Source organism: Phascolarctos cinereus, unplaced genomic scaffold (assembly GCF_003287225.1).
Source record: "Phascolarctos cinereus isolate Bilbo 61053 unplaced genomic scaffold, phaCin_HiC Scaffold_2;HRSCAF=192, whole genome shotgun sequence".
NCBI lineage: Eukaryota > Metazoa > Chordata > Mammalia > Diprotodontia > Phascolarctidae > Phascolarctos > Phascolarctos cinereus.
This window is the reverse complement of record NW_027555625.1, coordinates 304,025,869-304,038,705: the sequence shown is the minus strand read 5'-3', so window position 1 is coordinate 304,038,705 and position 12,837 is coordinate 304,025,869. Positions and strand designations below refer to the sequence as shown.

General features: G+C 37.9%; 1 pseudogene; it reads right to left on the bottom strand.

Annotated features, from left to right (window-relative positions):
• LOC110211291 (N-acetyllactosaminide alpha-1,3-galactosyltransferase-like) overlaps nucleotides 1-12,837 on the bottom strand; it is a 62,288-nt pseudogene that overhangs the window by 640 nt on the left and 48,811 nt on the right.

Here is a 12,837-nt window from a genome sequence, read left to right as displayed (position 1 = left end):
CACAGTCCACTATCTCTACAAAGAAGGGAGAGGGGTGCTTTCTCTATTTCATCTTTGGGTCAAGGCTTGGTCATTATAACTTCAGAGACTTCAGTTTCAATTGTCCTTTCCATTTACGTGTTTGTAATCAACGAGTACAGTTGTTTTCCTGATTCTGTTCATTTTGATTTGCATCAGTTAATATCAGCTTTCCCATGCTTCTCTATTTACTCTATTCATCATTTCTTTCAGCACAGTAATTTTCCATTACATTCACGTACCACACTTTTCTAACCCTATCTGGGTTGATGGGGGCCAATTCTTTGTCACTTTGAAAAGTGCTGATATGAATATTTGGTGTATATGGAGCCTTTTTATTATTGGCCTCCTTGGGGTATATAACTTAGTAAAATGTTTAGATCAAGGGACTTGGATATTTTAAGTCCCTTTCTCTGTGTAATTCCAAACTGTTTTGCAGAATGGTTAGACTAACTCAGGTTGTCAAGTCTACAAGCATTTATTAAGAACCTACTATGGGCTAGGCACCTTTTTAATTGCTGGGGATACAAAGAAAGGGAAATGACAGTCCCTGCTCTCACAGAGCTCACAACTAGGGCAATTGTGCGTTAGTGTGCCCATCTTTTTTCCAACTTTGAGTATTTCCTTCTTTTGTCATTTCTTAGCCAATTTGCTAAGTGAGGTGAAATCTCAAAGTTGTTTTGATTTGTATGTCTATTAGTGATGTGAATCCTTTCAAATGGTTGCTAATAGTTTGCAATTCTTTTTTTATTTTTTAGGCAATTGGGGTTAAGTGATTTGCCCGAGGGTCACACAGCTAGTAAGTGTCAAGTGTTTAGTCTGAGGCCGGGTTTGAATTCAGGTCCTCTTGACTTCAGGGCCAGTGCTCTATCCACTGTGCCACCTAGCTGCCCTGACAATTATTCTTTTGGACCACTTCCCTACCACCATTTCAGTGGGGTGCAGAATAGTCTTGTGTTTTTCAAATTTCCTTCCCTTTATATTTGGTCTCCACTAGAATTTGTTGTCATTGGAATCGTTAAATTTAACTACTATGCATTTTGGAGTTCAAAGCAGAGGATTTTTTGATCCTTTGGTTGATGCTTTATTTTCTGTGCTTGGAATTTCTGGGCAATTTGTTGTATTATTTTCCCTTATGATATTCAGATTTTTTTTTACTTGTTCATGTTCTTTTGGTAGGCCACTGATCCTTAGGTTGTTTCTACACATTTTGTCTTTAAGATCCAATGTGTTTTATTTGTGTAGAGATCATGTCTTCATTTAACGTTACTGGTTTTTCCTTGTCATTTTCCAGATTGTCCTTCATTTCAGTATAGTTGTATTCTAAATCTGTTTTTCTCTTTCATTTCTTTAGAGACTTTCCACTAAGGATTCAAAATTTTTCATTCTAATTATTTCTTTTTGTTTTTGTTTTTTGGTGAAGCAATTGGGGTTAAGTGACTTTCCTAGGGTCACACAGCTAGTAAGTATCAAGTGTCTGAGGCCAGATTTGAACTCAGGTCCTCCTGACTCCAAGGCCAGAGCTTTATCCACAGTACCACCTAGCTGTCCCTCTGCTAATTATTTCTGCTCTGTGTGTTATAAATGCTCTCATTTATTCCCATCTAAATTCTTCTCTCGAGATTTCTCTCTTAAACCATTCTGGAACACCCTGCTTTGGTTTCTTTGCCTAACAATATTTAAAGATGTTTGCAATCTTTTAAATGTCTTCATAGTCACCTTCTTTTCTAATTTAAGTATTTTCCCTTATGATATAAAGAGGCCAATGTAATTGTCCATGGAAATTACCAAACAATTTATATCTTTAAAAGACCTATACACATGATGAAATCAAAGATAGACCACAAAGCATGATTATGAAAGATTGGCAATTTAGATGTAGCATCCCCTCTCAGTTACTCCTCAATTCTAAATTGCTATTGCAGTCACTAGGTGTTTCCTGTGTGGTGTTGGTTGCCTTAGTTCAATGGCTAAAGACTTATGATCATCTCCACTTGAATAAGGAACTTCTTCACACATTGCTGTGGAGTCATAGAAAAACTCCTTACCAGACTGAACACTAAGGGGGAAACAATTGAGGAATGGATAAACAAATTATTGTATATGAATGTAACTAAATTGCACCCTAAGAAATGATAAAAAGTATGGTTTCAGAAGTGAGCAGAATAATGAAAACAATTTATGCAATAGCAGCACTATGAAAAATTTTTTAAAAGTCTTAAGAACTTTGATCAATGCAATAATTACCCATAATTACATAGGATAGTAGAGGAAGCATGCAACCCTCTTCCTGTCAGAGAGGTGTTAGACTGAGGGTTCATGTATTCTTTAACATGATCAATGTGAGAATTTGTTTTTATTGACTATGCTTGTTTGTTAACAAGGGCATTTTCTTTTTCTTTTTCTTTTGCCATTGTAGGTGGATGGGAAAGAAATTTTTTTTAATTGAAAAAAATTAATTAAAAAAAGGAAAACTCCTTAATATCTCTGCTTCACACACATTTTTGAATTCAACAGTCTTGAAAAAACATTACTTTTTACATTTAGTCAGATGCTAGGGATGTTCCTGTTGTTCAGTAGTGTCTGACTCTTTGTGACCCCATTTTGGTTTTCTTTCTTTTCTTTTTTCCATTTTGTTTTGTTTTTGCAAAGATACCAGAGTGGTTTGCCATTTCCTTCTCCAGTTCATTTTATAGATGAGGAATTGAGGCAAACAGGGCTAAGTGACTTGCCCAGGGTCACCCAGCTAATAAGTATCTGAGGCCAGACTTAACATCCTGATTGTTCCTGAGTCCAGGCTTAGCATTCTGCCTGTTGCACCTTAGCTTCCTGGTGCTAGGCATAGAAACACAAAAAAGAAAAAGCACCTACTCTTAGGAAGCTTACATTCTACTCTATAAGACTAGGGAAAGGGCTGGCAAGGACAAGAAAGGGGAAAGGCATTTAAAGGCATTTTGGGAAAAAGAGGAAAAGCTAAAGAATTGTAGGAAACACATTTTTTAAAATTTGTTTTTTAGTAAAACTGAAAATATCAAGAATGGTTCCCCCCCCCAGCCTAAATGCCTTTGAAGACTACAGTATTCCCTTTAGGAAAATCAGTAGAACAAAGCTAAGGTAATAACCAATTCCTGAGAAGATAAGCAGTCTATACTTTGCCCATGTCCAGGAAATAATTGGTGGGAGGATCCACCCTTCCCTACTGATTTAGAAGACAGGAATTCCCTTTGTCTATTTTAGGGAGAGCACTTAAGAGGAGTGGTCCAGGAAGGAATGATGTGAAAATTTGTTGCTTAACTGTTTTGGAATTTTAACCCCAAACTGTGTTTTTATTTTATTATGATCTTTCCCTTGTTCAAGATTGAAATAAATGTTACTGTTGAGGTTTAGGGGCTAAGGAGTGCTAGGACCCCAAAATCACTCCATACGGGTCCTGCCCAAAAGAATTCGACCCAAACCTTTTAGCCAAAGCAAGGTTTATTAGAACATCTGTCACACTGGGCAGACTCTTAAGGAGTCTGAACATTGATGAGCTATTGGCTAGATTTTAAGAATCTGAGCACCTTAGTAGAGACAAGATGGACCTTATATAAAGAAAGACTGTGGGAGGGATCTAGGAGTGGCCAAGCAGTCTGTGAGGACTGTGAGGTAATAGAACATCAGGGACCTGGACCACATGGGCAAGGGAGAATGGAGCCTAGCTAGGATTAAGGATAGGAAGTGGCCAGGAGCCATAGAGAGGCAATGGAGGGCTAGGCTAGGTTAAGGGTAACAGAGAATTGGGAGATTGGGCATAGCCAATGAATGGCCAGTTGATGGAACTATAGCCTCAGGCAAATGCCAGAGATTTGGCCATATGGGAAAGTCCAGGGTTTTTCCTTTTTGGGATCCAGATCCCATCCTCATCATTACCTCAGATCATTTTGGGGTAGAGAATTACATCCAAGGGCATGGAAGAACTGTGCCACTCTGTGAGGACATTATTTCTCTTTCTGTGTCTCTTCCTCTGTGTCTCTGTGTTTGACTCTCCCTTCCTTCCCTCCCCATCCCCTCTCTCAGCTAAAAATGGCTTATGTATACTTATGTATTCTTTGGTATACATATAATTTTACCATTTATTAAAGACGAAAGCAAGTTTGCATACTAATGAGATGGATGTGCTTGTTTATTTTTACATAAAGAATTAAATCTAGGCAGGATATTTGATACTACAGGATGCAGAACATCTTCAACATTTTTCAGAGCTGATTGATATTTTGATTTTATAATCGTCAGTGCTGAGAATGCTGTTTCACATAAACACATAGTATCAAATGGCAGAAGTATGTTTAGGGCCATTTCAAAAATTGTTGGAAATTCTGTCCTAATCTCAAGCTAAAATTCTTTGTCTGCATGTGGCCCACCCCAGGCTACTTGCCACTCCTTGATCCCATCCAGATCTTCTCACAGTCTTTCTGTATAAAAATACAATCTTACCCTCATTAAATTGCCCAGATTCTTAGAATCTGGTCTGCTTATATTGGTGTCACAAATACCACAGACTCGCTAGGAATCTCACTCACCTAACCAGTGTCATAATAAACATGCTACTTGAACTGAAAGAAGGCTTGAGTGGTCAAATTCTTTCGAGGTAGACTCTCGCCCTGTACCCTTGCATTTTGAGGTTCCTAGCACCCCTAGACCACATCACTGTGTCACTTGATAACTTGACAAATTCTTCTTGAACTTTTAATGGCAGATGACTGATGTTTTTAATTTCAATTTAGTATGGCTTATGAGCCCAACTTAGTTTTTTAGAATCAAAATTTGAAGGGAAGTATTTCTGAAACTGTGTCTCCAGGCACTTCAGATGATCAGTTATAACTCTTACAATTAAATCTTTGGGAAGGTTATTTTCAATTATAAAATCATCTGTAGTCATATACATTTCTAAAGAACTATTTTCCACCCCATTCTTCCATATGCTAACTTTTTTAGTGAAACTTTTAATTTTATCTTTTAACATAAATATGTTACAATTTTTTCCTTGAAGCAACATGTTTAAATCATTGAGGTTTTTTTTTTAATATCTTACAAATAACACAGTTTTGGAAGCTATAAGTCATTATGAAAAAAAATTAACTAAATCAGATTTCTGCTCAGTCAAAAATATAACAACTTCATCTTTCAATTTCAGTAATTTGTTTAAACTTTGCCATCTTGAGAGCCACCTTACCTTTGCATGTAGTAATAAGCTTTTGTAATTGGAATCCATGTCTTTCCAAAGGTTTGAAAACAAATGAGTGTGAAGGGCACAGCTTTTAATGAAGTTGATGATTTTGATAGTATCATGAAGCACATCTAACTGATTTTTTTTGGCTATAAGTGCCTCCCGATGGATCATGCAGTGAGTAAAAGTGTTATGTTCGTTTCTACTGGCTTAAACTTTTGTTACAAACTCAAAATTCTTGCCCTTCATCACTCCCGGCACTGTCTGTACAGACTCCAAAGCAATTTTTCCACTGTAAATCTTTACCTGTGAAAAATTCATTGACTTTAAGATCTAAGTCTTCCCCTTTTGTGTGCCTTTTCAAAGAGTGATAAAACAATAATTCCTCATGTATGCTTCCTTAATAAATGTATCTTACATAAAGTAACAACTGTTCCATGTTAGAAATATCAGTTGTTTCATCTAACTGAATTGAAAGCTTTGGGCTGCCCTTTAAACTGGTAATAAGCTGCTGGAATTGGTCATTACTAATTTCAAAAATTCTTTTGGAAACAATATTATTCAATAAAAGAATTTTACAAATCTCATCTCCATACTTTTTTCCCATGAACTATTTCTGACATTTTGATAGCAGTGGGTAACATGAGATCTTTTCCTATCATGTAGGGCTCTTTAGTTTTTGCAATTAAATAAGAAGTTTCATAAGATGCAAGTAAATATTTTTCATTGACAGTAACAAATTTCTCAAAGCATTGTTTTTCTTTATTTGAAGATTTTAAAAGTTGTTCAAAATATTCCTTTGGTTTATTTCTAGTATGCTGCATGGTTGGTATTAAGATGTTTTAAATTGGCTGGTTTCAAGCTCTCCGTAACGAAAACTTAACTACAAATTAATCAAAGAGGTTTTTCCACATCATCATCATTATTAGAAATAAATCCATATTGCAAAAATGATTCAACATATTTTCTTTTTCTTATCAATTCAGGTGTAATACAACCTGCTAACAAAGACTCTGCTGCATTGTTATTAGTATTTTTACCTGTTCTGTCTAAATTTAGCCATCTATCCTTAACCAAAAAGTATTTTTGTCCTAAAATATAAATAAATATTGCTAATAATTTCTCAAATAAATACTAGCTTTAATTTATGAAATTGTGCTTAATTAAAAAAATTAATGTTTACACTTAAATACACATGCAGTGGTGATAGTGGAGAAATATTATTAAAGGGCTTTTGTCTTTATTTGCTGCAATTAAACACTTATGTTTCTAAAACAGAAGGAGATAACAGCAATTTTTTAAAAAATCAAGCATTCTAACACGGTACAATCCAAAGATATACTAATTTGATACTTGCATGCTGAGGAATGATGGTAAGAAAATATTAAATGTCTTTATTTTCCGTAATTAAACTATCATGTTTCTGTAAGAGCAGAAAACTTTGTATGTATGGTAAAAACACTGCAATTTATAACACACAGTAGTCTCAAATATGAGCCAAAGGGTTTCTAGCAGTGTTCATTGGTGTTGCATTGTGTGACAGCACGCACAGTGCAAAGTGCTCATGCTGTGTGTTTAGAACCAAGACTACATGAAGTCATGTGATGCAACACAGGCAAGCACTGCCAGAAACACCTTGGATTCATTACGGTTTGATTTTGAATTAATTTTTGGTCATTGTGTGTTCAGAAACCTTTAACTATTGCTAAATTTTTCACTACCCCTACAAATTACTCAACCCACAGTGAAAGAAGCACTGGACTAGACAATGGTATACTTATGTAGGTTCACAACTATTTAGAGCAGACATTAATGACTGATGTTACTGGTAGATGTTTGGGTGAAGGGTGGGTAGAAGGTCATTTGATAAAATATCTGGGCATTTTAGTGGCTTCCAAACCCAATATGAGTCAATAATGTGACACAATAACCAAAAACCCCAATGTGATTCAAGGCTAAAATGAGAGCGCTCAGGACAAGAGAAGCGATAGTCCCACTGTCCTCCAAAGTTAGGTGACAAAGTGGATAAAGTGCTGGGGTTGGAGTCGAGAAGGTCTGAGTTCAAATCCAACCTCAGCAACTTCCTATCTATGTGGCTCTGGGCAAGACATTCAATTTCTGTCTGCCTCAGTTTCCTCAACTGTAAAGTGGAGAATATAATAGCACCTACCTCATGGGGCTGTTGTGAGGATTACAGAAGATAATATCTGTAAAGAGTTTAGCACAGTTCTAACACAGTTCAGCAAAATGGGCAGATACGTTGTTTAGTCATTTTCAGTCATGTCCAACTCTTTGTGATCCCATTTGGGGTTTTCTTGGCAAGGATACTAGAATGGTTTGCCATATCCTTCTCTAGCTAATTTGGCAGATGAGGAAACTGAGACAGAGTTAAGTGACTTTCCCAGGGTCACTCAGCTAGTAAGTGTCTGAGACTGGATTTGAACTCAGGTTCTCCTGACTTCAGGCCCAGTATTGTATCTACTTTGTCACCTAGCTACCCTCCTGGCAGATAGAAGGCACTTAATAAATGCTTGTTCTCTTCCTCCCTCCCACCCCCATCTCATTGTGGTCAATTCTGGAAAGTTTTGTTCCATTCTGAGGGGTCAGGTTTTATGAAGGACATTGAAAAGCTGGAGAGTCTCCATAGGAAGATTACCAGAAAGGTGAAAGACCGTTCCGTCCAATGACTGGCTAAATAAAGTGGGAAGACATATTTTAGAGAAGGAGCAACATGAGAGCAGTCTTCCTCTATTTAGAGGGTTTGCCATGTGGAAGAATTCAATTTCATTGGTTTGGCTGCAGAGGAATGAACTAGGAGCAGCGTATGGATGTTGCAAAGAAGCAGATTTCACTCAACGTAAGGAAAAAACTGTATCCTAACAACTCGAGCTTTTAAGAAGTGGAATGCGTTGTCTCCAGAGAGCTCCCTCTCGATAGAATTCTTTAAATAAAGACTAGATAACCACATGGCATACCTATGTGGTAGGGCTAGGGATCTGAACCTCCCACTCCCACTTTGGAAGTTGTTGTTCAGTCATTTTTCAGTCCTGTCTGACTCGTCATGACCCCATTTAGGGTTTTCTTGGCAAAGATATTGGAGTGGTTTGTCATTTCCTTCTCCAGTTCATTTTACAGATGAGGAGACTGAGGCAAACAGGGTGAAGTGACTTGCCCAGGTCACACCACTAGTAAGATGAGTCTTCCTGACTCCAGGCCTGGCACTCTATCCACTGAACTGCCTTGGAGGACCATGGATCAATTTAAGGGGAGTTTGTGACCTTGAATGGGGAAAAAAATATATATATATATATATATGTATATTTCATTATAATTAATTTCTTTTATAATCATATACACTTTATTTTATGCATTTAAAAACATTATTCTGAGCAAGGGGCCACAGGCTTCATCAGACTGAAAGGGCTTTGTGACACCCAAAAGGTTAAGATCGGCTATTATAAAGTGATTCCTGTTCAAGTGCCTTCCAACTATGAGATATTGTAATTCTAACAAGGTGCTAAGGAATGTGAGGAGGGGTGAATAGCTAAAAAAATTGTAGTTAGGCATGTGAAGGATGAACTCTGAGAGGTGAAGCCTCCTTAAAAGGTCAATAATTTTTGATTATTACTTTCAAAATCCTCCCCCACTCAGACCCTGTTTTTAAGCACTTAACAGAAAGAATAAGCCCTGCCCCACCCCCAACCTGAGCAGTTTGCCCTTGGCTTCCCTCCTCTTTCCTTGTCTTTGAATTTCTCGCCTGGAATGTAAGCCCTACCTCCCAGTTAAGGGGATAGGAAGAGACTTTCGAGCTTATATATAAGCCCCACCTCCCAGTTAGAATGTAAGTCCACCCCCAGTTAAGGGGGTAAGGGATAGTGGTGGGCAGAGACTTGTTTGAGTGGTGGGTGGAGATTTGCTTTTATAAGGCAGCCCCTGTTATGAACGCTCTCTCTCTCTCCCTCTCCTCTCCCTCTCCCTCCCCTCTCCCTCCCCCTCCCCTCCCCCTCCCCCTCCCTCCCCTCCCCCTCCCCCTCCCCCTCCCCTCTCCCCCCCTCCCCCTCCCCCTCTCCCCCTCCCCCCCCCCCTCTCCCCCTCTCCCCCTCTCCCCCTCCCCCTCTCTCCCTCTCTCTCCCTCTCTCTCCCTCTCCATACGTGTATAGAAGGAGCAGACAGCCATCTCTTGAGATTGTAATAAAGGTAACCTTTGCTTTCCACCTTGAGAAGTCTCTGAGTTTAATCTGGGTTAGGGTCGCTGTCCCACACAGCTTTGGAAATCCCACCGAGATTTCGTCCATCTGTGAGGGAGACTACTGACCCTGGGGGTCAGGGCTCCCTCGGAGATTTCTCTGGCAACCCTCAGACCAGAATTAGGGAACCTTTTGGTAAGGTCTCAAAGAGAGACCCTGGAGGGGGAAAACAAAGGCAGGGCAGCTATAAGATTGTGTGAAGCTGGCCCGCAGGAGGTGAATAGAGTGAAATAGAGTGAAGAATCCAATCAGTCACGTGAGTTGTATGCATACAGCCCCACCAGCGGCTCTGATATTCCTTTATTCCTTAGGTCCTTGACCTGGAGCGAAGGCAACGACTCTCAGCTAAATTAACTAATTGCTAAGTCTCTGACTTGCGGCTGGGGGCAACTGAGCTGATTGGATTTAAGTTTACTGTTAAAAAAATGGTTGTTATGAGATGTGGCATTATTAGTTAATGTAATTGTTAGAAGTATTAAGAATAATAAGATTGATAATTTCTATATGTGATAATCTGGAAATGCAATTGGATGTTATCTGAAGTTTATTGTTTAAGTTTTTACTGTATTTCTAAACTGTATTGTATTTCTAAAACTGTTAGATTGTAAAATTTCAGGGACCACTGTGAGGTAGAAATGGTGTTTAGGTAACTCTTGAATGGGTCTTTTAGTGATAAAGATGAGATAATTTGAAACTGTTAAATACCTAGTGAGGTATATTTGATTATAAGACTATGATAGGAAATTTTCATTTAAAATCTTGACTATTCTAAAAAATATGGTGGTTTAAAGTTATAGTTTCAACATATTAATGATAAGATGAATTATTCTCCGGTCAAAGTGATTGGGAGTGCATTCACCTAAATTGATAATGGGTTATTTCAAAGTTTGTTACAATTTTGGGAATAATTTATAATGTATGCCCTGTGATACAAACATATTTCATCGTGAACACTTTATTGAAATATATTGATTTGGAGTTAATGAGGTATTCTTTTATATCAGGGATTCAATTAGGAATTTTTTTTTCTTTTTAACCCAGGCCTTCTTAAGGCTAACAACGGTTTTGTTGGGGGATGGGCAGTAGTGGCATTGAAGTCGAATCGGGAATCAGGATGTGGCCTGAGGATATCGGGCCAGTAAAAAGACAATGAAAAGCCAGTCTAGTGGGGTGGGAGTGGCCCCAGGAGACTGGACCTGGTGAAAGCAGAAAGAAAGAAAGATCTTTATTGGGTCTGTTTTAAGTTTTTAATATACTGCTTACATATTTCTGAATGTTCTTATGTGATGTAATCTAGTAAGCAATTTTATTAGTTACGTTGTTGGAAGGGCAATTTATTTTATAACCCAGAATGTTAAATTAAGAATTGTGTCTTCAGAGAAGAGAGAAAAAGAAATGAATCGGGGCTGTTGGGACATTCTATATGGTCCTATTTTGTAACATTTCCTTTTAAGTACTGTAATTTAAGAAATGAGAACTTCTGAGTTTTGTCTCTGTTTAAAGGGAAGTTTTAGCTGGGATTATCTGGCTGTCACTTACAAAGTTTAAAATTGTTAACTAAGCTATTTGGAGTTACTGTTTAAGTGAATTGCTGGTAGAAGTATTTGTGTGTGTGTGTGTGTGTGTAAAGAGACTATGTAATTATGCAAAGAAAGAGTTTGTAAAATCTCATAATTCTTATCAATTCTGTGCAGGAGTTTTGTGAGGTGGAACTCTTACTGATTAAGTGGCCCATTTCAGACACCTGGACTAAAGAAATTAGGTAACTAGGAATTTTATGGCGATAATCATTTAAGACCAATTGAGCCCCAATAAGGGCCAAAAACCTGAACTGATCTTTTCTTCCTGAGTGAGCTAAGAATGCTGATCAAAAGCATTCTTATGTTTATGACCACTGAGGTGCCTTCAACCCAGACACTACCTTGATGGTGGTAAAGGAAACACAGATATCCTGGATCTGACATTTGCCTATATTATTTAAATTTCCTTTCTCATGTTCAGGTTAAACATTTGGAGACCATGAAATTGAGTAATCCAGACGTCCTGAGTCAGGGTTTAAAGTCACTTATCACTAGCTTGTGGTCTCTTTAACCAACATTCAGGTAAACTGTAAGTTGTTTTTTAAGAAAGGGAGATACTATTATAAAAAAATGTTTTGGAATCTTTGATACTCTTTTTTTAGAGGGCCTACTAAATTTCTATTTGCAAGAAAATTATGTCCAAACCTACTATGAACTTAAGAGTTTCGTTCCTGGGGTGGTTGTGTCCTTGGACTGGACTAAACTGGGTGCGTTTAGAGAAACGGTCTCAATGGGAGCAGTGTCAGAGATTGAAGGCTAGTGATTAATACTAAAGCATCTAAATTTCTGTAATAAGCTATAAGTAGGAAAGATCTTACTGTTTTGATCTGAATTCATTCCATGGCCTAGAAAGATCTAAAATTACTATTTGAACTTATATGTATAAGATTCCAGTCCTGAAAGTGTCTCATTCTTTCAGATTAAAGATGGTTAGAGAGGGATAGATACACTTGAGAAATAGACAAATCTATTTAGGGTAGCAACTTATGATCTTAATGGAAATTTGATTTTATTTCGGATATTATTAGGAACCACAACATGTGTAGGAAGTTATGCAAGCTACTTAGAGCTCACTTTGGAGATGTTCCCTAATTAATGTGAGACTATAGTCACACCTGAAACTCTGATGAGGGGAATTTGCTATCTAAGACCTTGGAATCTGTTAATGAACTATTTTGAGTCTAACTCCAAGTATGGTTAACAAAGAACTGATTGAGCTACTGACCCATGATGTCAGCAACCTGCAAAGAGGTTTGTGAGCTGCACCTACAAGCTGCAAGAAGGTGTTCTCATGGGAAGGTCGGGAGAACGACTTTTCTACATGGCTGAGATAGGATTCTCCTGATTCAATTTCCCCATTGACACCTGGCAGACTTTAAACCTGGCTCAATGCAGTTGACATGAATCTAGGGAAGCATTGCTCCCTTACTTTAGTTATGTTCTTTCATGGCAAATTCCTATATTCATAAATTTGTAAGTATAAATATCGAATCTATTAAGAATAGATTGATGTGGGAACATCTGAGGTTATTATAGTAAGAAGCAAAAGATTGAGTTATTTGGCCTAGAATTTCAGAATTAAATATATTCCTGTATAAGTCAGGATCCTTTAATTTCTCATAATGGTTATGATGAGGTCTGGAGGTTTGGGGGTGCTGGGATTCCAAGGTCACAGCACAAGGGTCCCTCCTAAAGAAGTTCAGCCCAGGTCTTTTCAGCCAGGGGGGCAGTTTGTTGGAAATAAACATATAGGAAGAGCAGGCATGAGAAAGTCTCTGGATCTGGC